A 21,670-nucleotide genomic window follows, 5' to 3' on the forward strand; every position below is an offset into this window, starting at 1 on the left:
TTTAAAAACACAAGCCAATGATGCAAGTACATCCGGCTGAAACACATCTAAAAAAGTGTATTCTAGGCTACTATGTGACACCAAAAGATAATCACGCAGCTATATTTACAGATGGCTCAAAAACCGAGATGGGTACTGGCAATGCCTTCTGCGTTTTAAAATGTGATACAGTTGTCTATAAATGGAAAAGAAGACTTGGCAGTAGGAACTCAGTATTCCAAGCTGAGCTGGCAGCACTGAAAGCAGCCATTAATTATGTGAAGATGAACAGACTTATCCAAATTACTATTTACAGTGATTCTGCCTCTAGCCTTGACGCAATCAAAGGTTACAAAAGCAGAAGCCAATATGTCTAAGAACTTAGAAAAATCCTCCTCAGTTTTCTGCCATCAGAAAGGCCATGCCTCAAATGGGCATAAAAGGCAATGAGGAAGCAGACACCCTGGCAAAAGAAGCGGCAATGGAAGCCTCAAGAACAGAACTGCCAGATAAATTACATAGGCCTCATCTCAAAAAAGATCACTCTAAAACAACTGGTAGACAGATAGCAAGCCAGATGGGACACAGCGGATACAGGAAGGAGAACATATATGTTCTTCCCAAAAACAACGCTAGAGTTAAATTGCAATAGTGGTAGTCAGACACAGTTTTATACAGGTCATGGACCATTCCTGACCTATCTGCATAGATTCAGCCTGAGTGACACAGAAAGATGTCAATGTGGAGAGGTGAGGGATCCAGACCACTACGTCTTCCAATGCATAAACACGGCACAATACCATATAAGAAAGCCAAGTCAAGCTCACTGGCCACAATGGGAGGCAAATATGAGAACAAACAAAACAGCAAATAAAAAGCTACAAGCGGTAATCACCCATTGTCAGAGAAAGTATTCTCTAATACGACGATAAATGTCCCCAAACAGAAATAATTGCTGTGCTTAGCGCTCTGAATCATAAAATGTACAAGTCACACTAAACCAATCTGATAAGTATGCGGGGCACACACCTCGCACCTCTCAACCGAAGACTAACTTAGATAATTAGGACTATGGTTACAACCTGCCTTTATTCTTTAAAATTTTTACTTTTGCAATAATGTACAGGTCTAGGACTCCCAAGACCAGATTGAGCCAGTAAAATCTTCAACAGCAATGAGTTTTTCCTACACTTACTAATCATGTATTTAAATTACAAGTCTGTGATAAGTAGGTTCAAGGAGGGCAAGGTCAACTTATGTTATCACCTCAAGTTTGCGAATGATGTTATTATTGGTATGGCATTTTTGCCTTCTTAATTTTAATAAATATTCAACTTTTTATGTAACTTTTAGGGAAGAGATATCTGTATTTATGTGATCAATTGTATGTTTGAATCTCTCCCTAATGATCAGCATTAAGTGCTTAATTATTTTTTTATAAATTATGTGCATGTTCTAAGGTGATAAAAGTAACTATGGAATTAATGTAGGTAAGGTTTTTCTTTGTAATTATGTATCAGCATTATGTATTCAAGTGTTTGGAATTAGATGTCAGTTTTACTGAGTATGGTGCTGTACATTTTTGTTTATGTTCACTTTAAAGTACTCAAGTGTGTATTTATTACTTCTCTGCATGTACTATCAGGGTCAGCTCGTACTTGGCTAGGATTTAGACTACATAGCATTACTTAATGATCGTCATATTTTTGCTCTTCTTCTTTCTGAATCATTCTAACCAAGATGCTAACGCTGGAATTAATACCAAAATAAACAATAACTAAAGTTAGAAACCATGCTTTAAATTTCATTCTTAAAACTAACATCAAAACAGCTGGCAGAACGCAAATCATAAAATTAGATCATCATAGTAAGGCTTATAGCATCTTCTTGATTGTATTAATGGAATCTTAAGATTAATTTTAAATGCATAAAAATAACACTACTTCTGTTTTTCAAAACAAAATCTTAAAATTTAGGATTCCATTTTAAATCGCTTTATAAATCGTCGTCATTCTCAGTTTCAAAACAGAGAATAACTTAACTAAACATTTTGCAGTATTTTCAAATACTAAGTTAGTACTTTTGCGTGTTAAATATTCGTATAAACGTTTCGAATAAACATGCCAGAATAGAAAAGCAATTAACCAAACATTCTGGGATTTTTTTTTTTTTTACAACTTCATGCAGTAACAATTTTTACAGGTGAAGATACAAACAGTATAGCGAATGTAAAAAAACGTACCACAGTATTTAATACTCTGTGAATGTAAGCAGTTATCAGATGAGATCGCCCAGGCTAGGAACATTTTTTCGCTTTGTTTTTTCCATATATAAAGTGCTTCATCCTTTTTAAAACAAGAATGATAAAGCAAACATTAATTAAGCGTCCTTTCAGATATTTTTTTTTAACTAGCTGTTCGCAAGGCCAACCGGCGAATTAAATTATAGATTATATACATAAGTTTGAATGTAAATTTAAAAATAGCGTATTTTATCTTAAATTAATTAATCGTAAGAGAATTACTGGACTTAAAATAGTTGTCATTCCCCATTGAAAAACCATTTTTCAGTTGAATAAATTGATTGATAACGTACAGTTCAGACTAAAACTAGGAAATTTTAAAATACATGTATAAAATATAAGATTTATAAAATAAGCTTTTATTTAAAACTCAAAAAGTAATTAATGAACTAAAAGGGTAAAAATAATTTATAATGTATTTTAAGAGAAACAAGAGATTCAATAATTCTCTTTACAACATTCCTATACAATTTTTTATCACGAATAATAACAGTGTTAAGCTCCTAAATAATTCTAATAATCGAATTCCACTATGAGAAGTATAAGTCATTATCATTACTAATTTATTAAGGGCACTCCACGCTTTTATTACTTATTATTTTATTTTTTTAGCCTCAAGGGGCAATATGCCCAGAAGAGCTATTAATTTCATTTTAGCGTTTCGCGTTGGTTCAGTATAAAAGTCTGAATCACTTTTCTTTATATTCTATTGCGCAGAGGCTGTTCGCTCATTTTTTAGATGATTTTGCTTTGTTGTTAAAAAAGAATATTCTGCGTGCAATTTTTTACTTCCTTTTACGGAATGAAGAAAGTGCTGTAATCGCGAAAAATTTCGGGTATCGTATTTAAACCAAAATATCTATTTTGCCCGCTCTCAATTCCATTTAAACGATGTTTTTGCTTTACATCTGTACGTACGGACAGAATAAAGGACTCTATTTCCCAAAACGGATTCTGAAATGGATTTAAAATGGATTCAAAAGAGATTTTTTTCGCGACGTTCTGTACGTATGTATATGTAAGATAAAATTATATGAATCAGAATTATAACTATAAACATTAATTCTTCCTTTCTATTCTAAAATCGTAATAACTTACCTGCATTGCGTCATTCAAATTAATCATGCGATCTTACGTAACCGTTAATACCAGATGCCTCTTGACGACCAATCACCGAATTGCAAACCAAAACTTTTCTCTTCGCGTGCTTCCATCTTTCATAACTATGCACTTCAGCTTTTGCTCGCTACTGTGCTAAAATGTGATTTCGCTGGCTTGCTTTCTATCCCAACAATATCAAAAATGTAAATCTTCTGTGGAAAGGCACGACTAGAGTGCCAAGTGATTGTGGCCACAAATATCAATTGGAAATAAAAATGGAATTAAAACTGCCTCGACTGCTAAGTTCTTTAAATACTACGCAATCAAAATCTTCTTCAATATGGGTCTCATCACGCATCTACAGTGTTCCGTCTTTCCTTGTGCTTTTATCTCATCACGCATCGACACTGCTCCGGGTTTTTCTATGTGCTTTTATTATGACATATATATATCTCGCATAACTCAAAAACGACTAGCCTCAGAACGTTGGAATTTTGTATATGAGACTTTTATAACATGCAGATGTGCACTCCCTTTTTGGTTGGAATTGGCTGGGCCAAAAGTATGTAAATAACAGTGTATTTTTAGGAAGAAAGCTAAAAATTCAGCAATTCCTTCTTAAACTGGACCCATTGATCTTCCAGACGCCGACAGGACATGCTAACCACTTACAATGGCGGCCATGGGAGTGTGGGATAATTCCTTACTGGCTGATGAAACAAAATTGATCTCGAATGACTGCTGGATTAATTTTGCCTATATTTAAGTGATCCAAGCCTAGATTCAGCAAGAAGTGTAAAGAAGTTTTCAAATCTGAGTGCATCCACAGATTTCTTACCAAAGAAGATAGGTCTAAAAATATAGTTATGAATTAGCCGTATTACTAGAAGTCGATAAAGCCATGATCGGTAGTTAGGCTTTTTCCAACGCTGGAACTTAGTAACATCATGTGACGTACAGAAGTGGGTAGACAGAAGCAAAATTGTTCTTTTATGGGGTCAAATCAGAATTGTTCGTTCATTGAACTGCATCAGTTCTTTTTTTAATGGCTTAAAGTATATTAACAATAACTTTTATTATTTATTGTGGATAGAGCGAGTGGAAAACATGAAAAGAGCAAGGAGATAGGGAATGGTTAATGAAGACAAACCGAAGAGCAGAAAGAATCGAACGAGCAGTAGGATGGGGAGCCGTTAAAGGGAATGGAGCGAAGAGCGGAAAGAATCGAGCTAGCAGTGGTGTCAGGAACAGTTACCGAAGATGAAACAAAGCATGAAAAAAATCGAAGAAGTAATGGGATCGGAAGAATCTACTCAATCAAACCGCGAATTCTCTGCTTTGATTTCTTTCAACTATACTTTTTAGATTCCCTAAAACCTATGTTCAGCTACTAACAATAAAATTCTAGATTAAAAAATTTACAAATAGTTGGGAAGTAATAAAATTAAACTCACTTTCAAAATGGAAGGATAAAAATTCCTTTCTCTTCTAAAATAGGAATCAAACTTGACTGACACGCTTTCAAGAGATCTCAGTGAGAGACTTCTAAAAGACCTGTCGCTCTTTTTTGAGGAATCACCATTCCCTCGCTCAGTAAAGTGAATCAGATTTTTAAACCCGTTCAGCAACGAAGAGCGTATCTCTAGAAATTTGAGAAACGAAGACCAAAGGGTGTAAAGAACTGTTGCTTTTGAGCAGACTATGGTAACGTCGTCATCTACGTGACGGAAGAGCTCCATTTGTACATCATTTTCTACAATCCAGTTGTATTGGAATTAATGCATTCAGTTTTAAAGGAAGTCAATCCAAATCTGATAACGATAAAACTCATATGAAGAAGATTACGGACTGATGTGAAAAGATATGAAAAGATTATGGACTGATGTTACCAACTGTTTTGAAGAGCAAGATGGAACATACGATGGCTGATTTTAATCCAGTCACGAATGTATGATGGAACCTCGAAATTCTGTGTCAATAAAAAAATAATAAAGGATATATATATATACGTATACATGCACGTATGTATGTTCTTCGCCATTGTGGAAGATGGAAGGCACCTGGAGCCTCGAAATTTTCAACACTCGTAGTCCTTTACCTGAATGTGTGCACCTCGAAGCTTGAATTTTAAATTTTGAATTTATTTGTCTTTTATTTATTTCCTGTTCTTCGCGAATTTAATGAACTTTACATTAAAAGCTCAGTGATTTAAAAGCTCTTTGTGTTATCACTCTGCAGAGCGTAATATATTTATTTTTAATTTAATCAGAAAACTCAGCGACATAAAACAAAAAGCAAAATATTTATCTTTCGAATTTAATCATCAAACTCGGCGATTTAAAAGAAATGTTTTGCCACTCTCGAATTAAAATATTTTTATCTTTAACGCGACAGTATATCTTACGCTTTGCTGCAGAAAAGCATAAGATATTTGACATTTTTAAAACTTTATTCTATTATTTTCTAATAAACAAAGCTATTTAAATGCGATAAAAACTGATTCATTTCAAGCATTATTAATTACTAGCGGAAGTATCCGATGCCAGTTGAGTTAGATTGAGAGTAATGTATTTAACAACAGAGAGAACGTACCGCTGTAACCCATCTCTTAATAACGATGCAAAAAATACGATTCATAGTCGTACATTTTTCAGTCTGATGCGATATGGAACCCACATAAAAAATTTCAATAAAAAATAAACTAATTCTCTCTCATTATATCAGCAACAATGACACGCAGTTTTTAATGATTTTCGTCTTTCTAATCAAATGGTCTTAAAAGCTCAAGTTCCATCCAACATTTCACCCATATTCAATTTTAGACGTTTAAATGTGGCAAAAAAATTTATCATAATTGGTCAGAAATCAATAACGTCAACAAACATACAAAGAGGCATTTCTCTTTATATAGAGAGAGATTTTGTAAAGCTTACAAATTTTTAATTAACGTACTCTACGATTTGAAGGCGAGAAGTAGCAATACTTTTCGAAATAAAGCATCATTATATCCAACGCGTGAGACTGTTGCCACTCGGAAAATGAGTACGAAAATTAGTGTTTTCAGAGTTTTCAATTAATATCTCGGCGGATTAAAGTCGTAGTCAAAATGGCTTCCCACGAATTTTTGGAATCGAGAATAATATATTTAATGTTTGGCAATGCTATTTTAAGTCATAGTAAAACTTAGAAATTTTTTATTAACAAACTCTCCGATTTGAAAGCGAGCAAAGGCAACACTTCTCGAAATAATGCAGATTTTTATCTCCAGCGTGCGAGACTGTTGCCACTCGGAAAAATGAGGACAAAAATTAGGGTTTTGAGCGTTTTTAATTTAATTTAATTAATAGAAAAGAATTGTTGAAAGTTTGGTAACGATAGCTAGAGTAATGACTGAGTTATTAGAGAACAAAGAAACACACAGACTTTCTTCTTTATATCTATAGATTAGTTTGACCCGTGAAATGACATTAGCTGGAATCATTAAAATCATTATATATTTTTTTCTTTTTATAATTACTATTTTAAGCGGCTAGTCGCAGAAGAAAAAGTAGTTTAAAAAACAGAAATTTGTTATAACAATCTCTGTTGAATATGAGACAAACTGTTTTTGTCAGAATAGTCACAAAAGAGTGCAGAACGTATTGTAAGACAAGGGTTTGACTGTTCCAAGGTTAAAATTAAGTACCCATCAAATCGCTTTGCTGTTACTACATGTAAAGGTTATTTTATATTTTATACGTTGTTTGGTATGTTTTGATACTATTTGGCAGGTTAAGGTTTTACGCATTGGAACGCTCAAAAACGCTTTCGCATTAATGCCTAAGTATCTCTTTGCTTTACGCCATTTCGAATCAAGAGAAACTTCACGTGAATGTTCTAATTTCAGACACTGAGTGGAGGGGTGGAGCGAAGAATCTTCCCTAGATTTCCCTCGAAGTGGAATGAGATCTAAATTTGGATCCAATATCCACCTAGAGAAGCGAGCAATCTGCATATCTAATAGATGGCTGTCATGTGGCATTCCAAAACGGCATTTGCAACAATAATTATCCTCTATTTCTATCTGGGATTGATTTCTCTAGCCAATAAGAAAATTGCATTTTAACTCATAATATCCATTTACGGGCTCCAGTTTCGTGAACTGAATTAATGGATGACGATGGACAGAATCGGAGTAACTTTCATTAACTTTCAATCAAGCTCCGGAGCGATCGAAATAGCTAATGGAAGTTAATTATCAACACTTAGGTCTTTAATCAACCAGGCACATTTAACACTCTAAAAGTTCTTGCCTCGGAGTTGCAAAATGCAGAAATTATCTACCTTATTTTCTACCTTATTATCTACCTTATTTTCTAACCACAAATGCGTTAGACAAGCAATACAGTCCTTTTGACTTTTTCTTTCTTTCACAACATCCACGCTTTTATGTAGAGGCGTTGTTAATTTTTCTTAATGGGTTTCTATTTTGTTTATTTATTTTGTTAATAATTCTTCTTCCGAATAAGGAACACAGATCGCACCATCTTCCGAAAATTCCAAGAAAGTCGTCCGCCTCCAGCACTGCTTTCCACAAGCTTGGAGGAAGGTGTGTGTAGGGGGAAATGGAAATTTTGTTTGCTCGTTTCCTACTAAAAGAAAGGGAGGGTTTTTTGAATTTTGAACGACATCCGCAAATGACCGACCTTGAGATATTTGAAAACAGATTAGCACATATGTAATTAAGAAAAAAAATAGACAAGGCAGTAATTCGACACTGTTGTTGAAATAAAAGGCGCAGTGCATGAAGTGTTGCAAAACGATTATGATATTCAACTCAGTTTTTGATTTTTAAATTTACCCACTTAAAAAACGAAATTATATTTATCGTGAATTAAAATGATAAAAAGCTAAGAATGCATAAGTTTTGGACTAACGTTCTCTAATTTTATATCTTAGCCCAAAATGGCCGTTCGCCTAGAAACGCGATTTTGCTAAAGTGAGCACACCTCCCAATTTTGGCGGGACAGTCCCGCTTTTTGGAGGACTGTCCTGCGACACACCGATTTTTAAAGATGTCCCCTTTTTAGAAAACATCTGCATTTTTTATTTTAAATGTTCTGTAAAAATATATTACCTATTATTTATTAATTATTATAGTGAATATAAAGAAATAAAAAAAAAAACACATAAAATGCATGCAGTGTAAACTAAATAAGGCGATATAACGAGTTAGATTTACTCGGTGGTGTTCGATCCTTGTCGTTACGTCTCGTCAAGGCATACGTATTTTGCTTTCCATACCATAAACCACAATCAAAGTTTCAGATCAATTGATTGTACGTCGCAAATGATCAAAACATTGTAGGAGAGAAAATTTGCACGTGCAAGAACAAAATCCGAAGCAATTATTTGTAATGTTTTTTTACTATACTCGTTTTCACAATTGCAGAAATAATTAGATAAATGCACATTTTATGTCCATATACTATGATGCTTCCCACCACAAAGATTTAAAATTATTTCCCACAATTTTTAGACTTTTTAATCCAGAAATAGAAATTAGAATATTAGATTTCGTTTCATTGCCGGGTGAAACTTTTTTTTTTTTTCCATATGGCAGATTGTGAACAGTTACAGTTTTGTAACAGAGTCCATTACTCTATACTAAGGCCAGACGTGGTGGTCACCTTATTATGGAGGCACCTAATAGGTGGGCCACCATTGCCTTCTATGAAGGGGACAGACAGTTACAACCATGCCTTCTCCTGGATTTGAACCCAGACCCTTCGGTATCGCGGTCAGGCTCCCCTAACCACTATACCATATGGGCGGCTGCCGGGTGAAACTTCATAAATAATTTTTGATTCAATAAGTACTATTTTAAAAAGGAATAATTTGAACAATAAAATTATTGCCTATTGTAAGGCAATAATTTTATTGTTGACACTAACACAAATTTTGGTGAAAAGCTAGAAGAGGTATCATTAACGTTTTTACGAAATTTAACGAATCGTTTGAACCAAAAAAATATTCGATTAGGTTATGCAGCGTACATTCTACACAACAGCATCTGACTTACTTCCAGTAGATGTTGAAAATATTATTTCAAAAATGTATTCGCATTTTTATGTATATATCTATACTGTGCGTGTCGAAAGTTTGAAGGATTTTTGTGAAAGCGCAGAAATCGAATATAAAAGAATTATTGGTTACAGCAAAACACGATGGCTAGCTCTTACCAGCTATAGAAAATATTTTTAAAATATACGAACCATTAAAATAATACTTTTTAATCACAAGATAAATGTCCAAGAATATTGCAGCCTTTTTTTGTAAATGGCACATCACAAATTTGTCTTCAGTTCATCCACAACCAAGCTACATTATTTGACAATGCTGTGAAAATTATTGAAAGGGACAAAATTTTAATTACGGAAGTGTCAAATGAAATCAATAATTTAAAAACAAAATTGGGAGAAAGAACTGATAACGATTACGTTCCTTTAGTTCAGTGGTTCTTAACCGGGGGTGCGGGAATACATTTTTCGGGGTGCGGGAGAAGCCCCTACCTAACCATAAAAATTATTAAATATCATTTATTAAATTTCTTATAATAAAATATTTGAAATCTGCAATAGTGTTCCCAGTATTGAAGCTCATAAAAATTGGTAGCACCTATAGCTCACTAATCGGCAAAAGACACAGGAAAGAGCCGGTGCTGATGGGCGTATACACTACGCTACGAAAAGGCATCAAACGCTACAAACGAACGCGAACAGGCAGCTAGGTGACGAAAAAAAAGAAAAAAAAAACTTTGTGGGTATACAAGCGGAGAACGTTATCCCAGCTTGCGCATGCGCTGAGTTCAATATGTGCTACTCCAATGGAATCTACGAATTCACAGATTTGTATCTGCATCTACTGCGCCTGTGTTAGGTTGAGTCAAGTTGAGTCAACTATTGTGTCTGCGACATGTGTATTGTGTATTCTGACTTGTCCACAAACCTCTTGAGACTAATACATTCTTAATTGCCCGTTCAAGCCGAATAGGATTCAGTGATGTTACAAACGTAAGAACATTATATATATTATATTACATTATTTCTAAATAATTAAATCGATTATAGTGAACCCCACTATGTCAAAAAAAAAAAAAATGACAATGGAACGATAAGTATGCCGGTTATGGATTTTCCTGCACAATTGTAAAAGATGGCACGCAACGACCGCAATGCACCTTGTGTTCCAAAATATTTTCAAACAGCAATCTCATACCATCAAAGATATTAGAGCATTTCAACAATCTGCATGGTGGCGAAAAAACGCATAGCATGAACAGCTTGAAGTCAAAGAAGGCTCGGTTTGATACCAGGGGAACTATCCTAAAATTGTGCGGACCAGCAATTCAAAAACCTTTATTAGAAGCGTCATATCAAGTGGCATAGTTATGTGCAAAATAAAAGAAACCTCACATGATCGCTGAAGAGTTGATTAAACCTTCTGCTTTAATTATTGCTAAAACAGTTTTAGATTCGGAAGCATAAAAAAATCCAACAGATTCCATTATCGAATGATATTATACGATCGCGAATACAAGATCTCAGTGAAGATATTTTAATGCAAGTAATTGAAGACATAAAAATCAGTTCACTAAAATAAGCGTGCAACTGGATAAGTCAACTGATGTTGATAATTGTAGCCAACTTTTGGTATTTGTCAGGTATGTGAAGGAAAAAGAGGTGATAGAAGAATTTCTATTTTGTGAGCCACTGGAGGTGAATACGAGAGGAATTGATGTTTTCAATCGCATCAGTTTTTTTACTAAATATCAATTACCAATGAATGTGATTGGCTCAATATGCACTGATGGAGCCCCAGCAATGTTAGGCAAAAATTCAGGATTTTTTTCACACATGAAAAGAGAATTACCGGAAGTTATAACAACGCATTGCATGTTGCATCGTCATGCACTTGCGTCGAAAGCATTGCCAGAAAGTTTAAAACAACATCTAACTACAGCAGTAAATGTAGTAAAACATCCGACGGCGAGAGCTTGCTTAATCATCGCATTTTTCGTGCATTTTGCGAAGAAATCGGTGCTGATCATACCGTGCTGCTATATCACACCGAAATACGATGGTTATCTAAGGGTGGCATGCTTAACAGAGTTTTTGAATTGCATGAGGAAATTATTCATTTACTGACTAGTCAAAACTGTTAAGATTTTGAGAGTAATGATGCAGTGCTGAGACTGGTCTACTTAGCAGACATATTTAGCCATTTAAATGAATTGAATCTGTCAATGCAAGGATTTGGCATAAATATAATAATATCTAGTGAAAAATTATCTTCATTTATCGCGAAATTATACGTCTAGTAGAAAAGGGGAAATTTGCAAACTTTCCCTTGCTTGATTCTGTTATTGCGTAAAATGAAAAGAATACAATTATACCCGACATTGTAATACATTTAAGACGATTGAGAGAATCATTTAATGGATATTTTTCTACCGGAAATATTACCAAAACTCAGAGATGGATACTGAATCCATTTCTAGTTGACTTAAATTTGATGGATGATAGTGATCTGAAAAAAGATTAACTTATTGAAATGCGAGCAACTGGACATATTATAATGGAATTCGAACAATTAGAATTGCAACAATTCTGGTGTTCACAGTTACAACGTTATCCAGAGTTGGCGAACGGAGCACTGCAGTTACTCTTACCCTTTGCTACCACCTACTTGTGCGAAATGGGATTTTCATCGCTTTTGCATATAAAATCTAAAGCCAGAAATCGCTTAAATGCAAATGATGACTTACGCGTATGTCTTTCAAAAAAGGAACCTCGCTTCGCAATTATAATAATGAACAAACAACAACAGACTAGTCATTAATAAAAATAATATTGTTTTGTGTTTATATAAAATGTACAATTTTTTTCAATAAACAATAAGTTTCGCAAAAAATGTATTTTTCTAGACTAAAAAAATTAAAACACATTTTTCAATGGGGTGCGGGAGATATATTTTTAGATTAAATGGGGTGCGACTCGCTAGAAAGGTTAAGAAACACTGCTTTAGTTATTCGAAAAGACATCACTAGGTTGGAAGAACAAGGTGCCATATTAAACGACCTGATTTTCTAAAAGAAGTCAGAAATTTTTATAATAACTGCTTGGAATATCTTGAAGAACGTCAGTTCAATTCGAGGATATTAAAAACTTTCATTGGGTGACATTAAAAAAGGAGATTTTATAGGAATACGTGGAAAAATCTTTTTTAATATAATAGTAACTATTTTCCGAAAAATTATATTTGCGAAAATAATCTTTTTGATGTTGTGTCATTGGTAAAAACATGCTTTACTGATGAAAAAATTAAATGTTGGTGTCTGCAAATGTGCAAAGACAAAAAAATGGACGGATCCTTCATTTTAAACAGAATAATATTCCTTATGAATGTATTTTAAAAACTGTAGAACGCACGCTCTCCCTTCGAGAAAGAAATGCAGCAACAGAACGTGTTTTTTATAGTATCAATAAAATATGGACAATTGAACATTTAAACTTTAAAAATCTATATTAAGCCTAAAATATCATTTGATCAATTCACGTGAGAAATTTCACGACATTTTAATAAAATGATTCGAATCTATTGCAAAGTATTCACTCGGATAAAAATTATAACCGTGAAAGAAAATCATACTTTTTTTTAAATAAAGTATCAAATTAATTAAAAAACATAATATTTAAATTATTGTTTTTTACAAATATTTTTATAGTTACCAATTGTTAACAATAAATATATTTTTGTATATTTATAGACAAGTATATGAATGCATATAATAAAATATATTTTTTTGAACTATTGGTCTCCTTTCATAAGTAAATTATAATTGTCATTTCATTCCATTTGTCCCACTTTGTCTGAATGAAAATGTGGTCACTTTAGATTTTGCGACGAATCACTATAAATGCGTCGTTTCATTTTTCATTGGAGTCTGCTGGCTTTCGGCAAAATGTAAGATATTTATCTTTTAAACTGAATCTGTCTGTTGTGAATTAACAGACTAAGATATTTAAAAGCAACAGTTGCAGTTCTTAAGAATATTCGTTTCTCATTTGAATCGAATTGATTTAATAAACACGCGTTTAATTCATTATCTATCTAATTAAAAATATTCAGTATTTTCATAGAATGGATTATATATTTTTTATTATTTATTTCATAGTTTGTAAAATTTGAATGCAGTTTTGATTAACAAACTCTACGATTTGAAAGCGAGCAGTGTCAACACTGCATGGAATAAAGCATTTTTACCTCCAGTACGCGAGTCTTTCTATCGAAATTTCTGAAGATAGGCTGTTTTTGAATATTTTGTTGTCGAATTAAATTTTTTTGGCGTAAGTGCGAAGAACGGGATATCTAATAAACAATATTAACACAGAAAAAATTAATAACAAAAAGACAAAAAAATTGTAAGCCATCTTACTAAGAAAACTGAACATTGATGAACTGAAAAAAGAATGGAAAAAATATTTAAAAATGTATGCTAAACACTTAGCACTATATCAACAATTATATATATATATATATATACTTATATTGCTTTTAAAAATTCTGTGATTTTACTATGGAGTTTTTGCCGCCCAGACGGTATAGTGGTTATCGAAGTCTACTGCGGTACCAAAGGGCCCGGGCTCAAATCCCGGAGCTGTAACTGTCCGTCCCTTCACAGGAGGCAACGGTTGCCACCTATTAAGTGCCTCCACAATAAAATGCCCAAAACAGCAGGGCCAGGTTTTAAAGTTACTTAAGCATATTGACGGCATAATTAAAATAATATGTGAATAAAATTAGAATATTTTGTCTTTTTTGCTAGTATCAACCTTACTTCTGTCATACGTAAATATTACGTGTTATGAACTTTTTTTTTGTCATTTTTATGTTCGGGAGGACCCATTTAATTAAAATAACCTTTTTTTATTTACATGTCAAGAAAAATGTTTACATTTATCGACTACTGTTATTAAACTAACGAATTTCTTACAAACGAATTTTATAAGATTTACAAAATCAATTTTATTCCACCTTTGTTTCGTTAACGAATGTCTGCTGGCTGATAGGTACTAACGATCTGTGTCAATGGAATCATTGCATTATCTGGATCATTAATCAATTTGCTGACTTTGGCATTATCATTTAATTAAACGCTACATTTCCCTTTATCTCCTTTAAACTCTTTCAAGTCAAACAAATGAAGTAAAATGAAGAAAAAAGGAAGTATCACTTCATCAAAGTTATCGGTATTTATAAGTGTGATTGCTTCTCTGAACAAGAATTAAAAAACATTTTTAAAACCCGCTATCCTGACTTTACTTGGAAGCGCTAAAATTGCAGCATTCATATCTAATATCCTTTTCCTTTTTTTTCTCCCTCCCCCCTCACAAACCTGAATCAGAAGTTTGACTCATATTAAAAGAACTAGCTCCACTCATATTTAAACTTGAGAATACTTATAAATCATGGTACTTTCTTTCTTTTCGCCATCGACTGAACAGCTGACCAACTGCGTTAGGTGCTTTTCAGCCTGTTGGATCCCGTCGATGGAATTAAAAATAAATAAATATAAATAAAGAGCTTAGTTCTGTGACCTCCGGGAATTGGCCATGCTATACGAGGAACATTGAAAGAAGGACCAGAGGGAAAGAAGGTGCATTGTGGGGACTGCTGAGACTAAGGAGAACACTTTTCACTATTATGGTACATGTTAGGCATACAGATATATTAAGGATATGGTATAGACTCAGGTACAAATGTAAAAAGTGCTTTTCCTATTTGTGATGTGAAGTCTTTGCCACCTATTCCAAAATGCATGCACGCATACACACACAAAAAAAAAAAGGGAAATATTTGCAATTATCATAGAAAAGTGCTAAAGCTCTAAGGTCTGTTATATAATATACTAAGCTTTTTCATCATAAACTAAAGAAATATTCATTTTTGAAGATAAAATACTTTGTCAATTAATATTACTTTCGTTTATATTTTAAAATCAATATCTTTTTTTATTTTTCTAATCTTCTTTTAATTGAAACAGAAGTGTTTGTTACATTAATTTTAAACTGTAAGAAGGAAGTATGTACAATTTGTAGTCAAATACAATTCCAGATGACTAATTTTTATAGATATTTACTAATATATTATTTTCATTTTATTCTATGTTTAATTCTGTCAAAGAAATAACATTTCTAGAAATATAGTTGTACGTATACAGGGGAAAATGCATCTGATAACTCTATAAAAAATAAACTAGAAGAAAAGAGTACTTTCATTTCTTCCCAGCTGTAAGGCCTCATACATTTGTACTAAGTTATTTTTTCTCAAAGGGATTTACTGTAATAAAAAGTAAGTAGCATGAAGTTGCCTAAATAAACATTTACTCCCCCTTTTTCTCACTATAATATATGGTGTCTTTTCCTATTATTTCTAGTTATAATTGTACTGGTAGAAAAATTTCAGGTAAAAAATAAGTCTTTTTTAATGCGTTTTGCACTCTAGTTGTGCTATTTTCTTAAGATCTGAAATTATTCTTAAAATTTTAAATCTTACCTTAACACTAAACTCCTTATTTCTTACAATTCTAAAAATTCAGGGCATTTGATCTATTTAGATGTTTTAAAAGTTTCTGTTGATTATCCTGATAAAAAAAGTCCAGTAAGTGCATATCAATTATACAACTTCATATTTATCATTTGCTAAAAAATTCTTAGATAAGTTACAATTAAATGATTTTTAGGAACAAAAATTTACTAGTTACAAGAAAATTATGTATGTACATATTAAACAAAAGGGATGTTACAGACATTAAATGATAAGAATGAAACTTAAGAATTTTGAATTCCAAACAAGTGTAAAGTTTGTTGAATTTTTGCAATTTTATATTTTTGTTATTGAGAAAGATGCAATTACAAATTCTTCAAAAATAGGAATCTAATTAAAAAAGCTTAAATGTATGGATTTTTTTTGCGCCTGTATTGAAAATTAACACTGAATAAATACCAATATATGCTCAGTATTTTTCATAGTATTTTTCATATTGCTCAGAAATAGTATTCAAATCATACTCCAGGTTTATTATATCCTACAGTGAAGTGAACAAGATCAAAACCGGAAAATTACTAAACAAATATGTGTAAATAGCAAATGTTGTTAAAAACTGATATTGCAAAAATAAAACATGATTAATAAATTTAGGATTAGGGATTTTTAGTTTTAATTAACTGTTAACTTGTCATTATGCATTATTGTTGCCTTTTTATTAAGGAAGAGGATATTTAGTAAAACATATATTCAAAAAACAAACCAGCAACAGCCAGATCTTAAACATGTATTTTATTACCACCATCTGAAGTATGTTAAATCAGTTTCTGTTCTATTATTTTAAGTGTAAAATTCTTTAAGAAAAGTTAAGATACGTATTTGAAATTAGGAAATGCAGTCGACGAAGGGCAAATCGAATATACATATTTATTTATTTAAAACCGAATGATATAAGCCTTCTGTAAGGGGGGGCTACGTTTCATTTTCTCTCGTCTTAAGGAAATAACAGCGATAAGTGGCTTCATGTGGCAACCATGCTGTCTGTAGATAAGGACGACTTTAGTGACGTAGTGTCAGCCGTGCCGTGGCTTTGTATGTAGGAGGTACTGGCTGAGTGCATATTTATTCTTAATTGTGTTCTTGAGCTATTTCAGCATATTGATTGTACTAGTTGGTCTTTTGAAATGTGAATTCGCTGTATGCTGGCAATCAAACCAAACTAGTACTGCTACAAATACATTGGTTCCTGTCTCTTAGGCGAAATCTGTGAAGATAGGACATATATGAGCCATGCACTGTCAGATACTGTGTGAGGTGCGAAGAGCTGCTATTTAAATTCTGGTTTACTTTGGGTTGAAAATTATAGTTTTCTCTCTGTGGTGCTCGACTCCCAGTAGTTTTGCCATTGTTTCATTAATTCCCATTTTAGAGTGGGTTTTCAGATATGAGTGCGAAAGGGGCCCACTAATGTTACTCACGAGAGGTTCATTAGCAATCACATCTTTTCGCTATCACATCTGCTGCTTCAATTTCTTTTATCCTGTATGGGCTGGAACCCATTGAAGCTTGGGCCTCAGACTTGCAGGAATCGAAATTAATAGTTTTTGTAAATCTCTGACTATGGAATGTAGTCATAGACATACAAAAACCGACTACATTCCATAGTTATAGTAGCACTCCCCTTGACAAGGACGGAATGGCCTCTGGGCCTAAACACATATACGGTTAAGGGATCATGGTACAGTAAAGTTACACACTATTGCGAAAATCAGTACTGGGAAGTTAAAGGCATGTAGCCTTTATTTTCTTGCTAAAATACATAGGAAAAGCTATTTACAATAAATCATCAAAAAACATCATTCCCACTATCTGACTGTTGTTTTTACACCGCGAAATGGTTTTGACCAGAAAAGCTTTCTAAAAAATGTGAAAACGTCTTCCTTGTTCGGTTCGCTCTGCCCCTTTATATTCTCGAAGCACGACGAGATATGCACGTGCTGAACTCGTAACATTATACCAGACGCGTCGATTCCTCTCTGAGTTCCCAGGAGGTCCGGCCTGACTTGAAGGAACATTCCAAAACGTCCGCTACGTGGTCCTGCTACAACAACGCGGAAAGTCTAAGGCTAATCGCACACATGCATGTAGAATACATTCATGTTCTTTGCGTATGCAATATAAAGTCAGACAACGCGAAGTTATTCGTCAAAAAATTATCCCTGCTTCATTCTGCGTCGTTGGTTGACGTTTTTGTAGAGTTTAGCATATAGCTTTGAAGATCAGTGAAGTCTATACAGGAAGGTGCAAGCTTAATAGTTAACATAGCTTCCCAAGTAGCACACGACGTTGCAAACTAGTCCGAAAGGTTGCAAAGTGGTCGTGGTAACTTTTACGACGTCTCTACAACGTTGCGAAGACGCAAAATATTTGCCGTTGCATCTTGGCAAATTGTAGACCTCGCTGAAACGTCGACCGCTCTTATGACCGCTTTTAGACGTGGTCGTTTTAGCACTTTTTTCATAGTTCAGCATCTGATGTCAGCATAAGTTGATGTTGGTGTATTTAATTATGGCAAAGCACACTAGGACTATCTACCTAAAGGGAGGGATGCCTTCGTAGAGGACTTTCTAAGAAAAACTGGCTCGTATACACGTTACACATGGGGAAAACCACGAAAACGCCCATGCAGCCAGCCCGTTCGCGGGATTCGAACCTCGGACCGAGCTACCAGTGTTCAGCGACTTTACCGCTCGGCCGCTGGTGGGCCCGAAGTCAGCATAAGATTTACTTTGCAATGTTGCATTACTTTATTTCATCTAAATATATTAATCTAAGGTAAATTCATCTAATGAAATATAAATTTAATATAAATACTTTTGATTTATTAAATTTAATTAGTAGTAAAAATATGTGCTAAATTATTGTTTAAAATTTTGTTAAAATATTAATACTTAAAATATTATAGCAAAATATTTAAATTGAAACTAATCTATAAAGTAAGTTATTAAGTTATGCATTTTATATATTTTAAAAAATCATATTTACGAAATCAATGCAAATCACATTTTAGCAATTATTTCACTACTAAAATATGACTTTATTTATTATTTTTGAAGTAAAGACGAATTTATTTGAATTAATATGGTGACATTATATAAAACATTTTACCGCATACAATGCAAAAAGTACAATTTTTGCAAAGATATGATTGTGCGTGAAGATGTATTCACGGATAAAAATGGGGCAATTTTAAGAATTCCAAGAAAAAGTCCAATGTTAAAAGACGATGCATATTTAACGGCTGTCCAATATATGTGACGGAAAACTCATCGACAGTCAGGAGAAACAGAACGGTACATTATTTACTAGATGCTTATATAAACGAACATCTCAGATTTGCGCGCTTTAGCTAGCTGCCAAATTCGAACAAGTAACTGCGCAATTAATTGAGATTCTAGCAGTTCTTTCAAGTAATTTGGTAAAGATGCCATCTGTAAGGCGTTTGAAAAGACTGACTTCATGTTTCAAATTGAATCAAGCAATGACTGATATAAATAATATTGCTTATATTAAAAGTAAATTCAGTGTGCTGTCGTTCAAAGAACGCATTGTAAATCTTCTCATTGTTCTGTACCTACTTACTTCAACTGCTTTCAGCGAGTGAAATTCCATTAGTGTGAGCTCCTGTTTGGAAGCCTCTGAATTGAGGACAAATCAACGTAAAAATGCTGAATTTGTGCTTATTTTGTTTGTGAATATCTGCTCTACATGAAATGCTACAATGCTAATTGTGAATATAGTGTTCGTGAAATAGTGTTATGTTTTGGTGTCCGGTGATTAAAACGTTATATAGTGGAGTTCTCCAATCTCTGTGGTTCCCACAGTGCAATATTTGGATACCCTTATTAGCTTTGTGCTTCGGTTATAATGTCATAAGTGCTATATCGTATATCATTCATATTAATCGATTATTGTGTTCATATTGAAAGGTTGGTTCTCAGAAATAATTCCTATAAAACCAAAAATAACATACAACGGTAAGGCACTTTCTGGTTTTGCTGAAAATGCAGAAGCAACAACAATTCAAGCTGTTGTTGTATGTTCATTATTTTCAAAATAAAAAGAAATTATTGGACTGGTACCAGTATTTAATATGACTGCTGAAGATGAATTAGCTATATGTAATAGCAAGAAGCAATACATTAAAATTAATAATAATGCACATTCTATAATATGTTGTCTTTTGTATAGTATGCAGAAAAGGTTAATAATTTTAAACAGTGTATAAAATGTATGATTGAAAAACTAATGTTAAGGAAACATTAGCATTTTTATCAAATATTGCAATCTATAATTATGTGATATTTAATCGTGCAATATTAAAAAACACTAAATATTTTTTATTGATTGCGAATTGCAGTTTTAATATTTTTCGTTTCATATCAATTCTTCCAAACACTGTGTACTTCGCGTTTTTTTAAATATTGCCGTTATGTGTGTTTATTAGATTATCTCAATAGATGAAATGTTGGAAATTAGGTTTTATTTTTTATTAAATTTAAGTATATTCTACTTTCTTCGCTTACTTTAACGTACTTAGTTTACTATCGTATACTACTATTTAAATTATTTCTGTACAGTAACAAAAGGAAAGTTATTCATTATAAAAATTGTATGAAATAATCATTGTAATCTACCACTGTTCTAAAATGTAGAAACTAAAAATAAGTAAATACATTAATAAATGTTTTAAAGGAATATCATCATGTTAAGAATATCATGTTAAGAAACATCATTACTAGTAAATACTGCAATCCATAATTATTGCACTTTTAATTGCTTACTATTTAAAAAACACAAATATTTTTTTTATTAATTGGAATTTTGTTACTTTCCTTCTGCTATTTATACTTTCAAACACTGCTAGTTATGTTTTTTTCTTAAATAGTGCTGTCATGTATGTTGTTTGTTAGGTTATTATTTCATTTTAGATATAAATAAGGGAAGTTATTAGGTTTAGGTATACTTTTGATAACATTTATTAACTATTTTATACAGACTTTCATTTGCATATCTTGGAGATATAGAAGTTAATGGTTATATTTTTAACTATGAAACGCGAATACATTTACACTTGAGTTCAGGTAAAATACTGATTATGTTACCTTAAAACCGCTTCCTAATTTATCATGACAGGGGCAATTTTCAATGTCTCTGAGATTTAACAGAAATTATTGTGATAATGCTGTTATCAGAAACGCTCTTTTTTTTTTACCAACATATATATCTTTACTTTTATTTATGTCTAATTGAGTTTTATTTACTTAAAACCTCTCGCTTAAGGGGAAAAAATGATGAAATCTTAAATAATCTTAACTAATTAACGTTCCGTTTTGCGATTTTCTGTCGGAACCCTCTAAACGGCGTATCACTTTTCAAATCGTCGCCACCAAATACTACGCCCTGTATTATATTTGAAGAAATTAAATAATGAAGAATCTGCATAAATGTATGTATGTTTCTCACATTGGGATAAAACAACGGTACCTAGAGCCATCCAATTTTGAATGACGTAATCCTACTGCGAATATGGGCATCTGGAAGACCAAATTTGAAATTTGGAATTTGTTTTATTATTGATTTCACGTTTTGTAAAACTTTAACGAATTTTTTATTAACAAACTCAAGGATTTCAAAGCG

The 21,670-nt window shown here is 32.9% G+C and overlaps 1 pseudogene; it reads left to right on the top strand.

The window, feature by feature from the left end:
- Window positions 1–17,641: 17,641 nt before the first annotated feature.
- LOC118183783 (U6atac minor spliceosomal RNA) lies at window positions 17,642–17,778 on the top strand (annotated as a pseudogene).
- Window positions 17,779–21,670: the final 3,892 nt, after the last annotated feature.

The sequence above is a fragment of the Stegodyphus dumicola genome, chromosome 1 (genome assembly GCF_044657685.1).
Source record: "Stegodyphus dumicola isolate Sdum_Otavi_A_Nest chromosome 1, ASM4465768v1".
Taxonomy (NCBI): Eukaryota; Metazoa; Arthropoda; class Arachnida; order Araneae; family Eresidae; genus Stegodyphus; species Stegodyphus dumicola.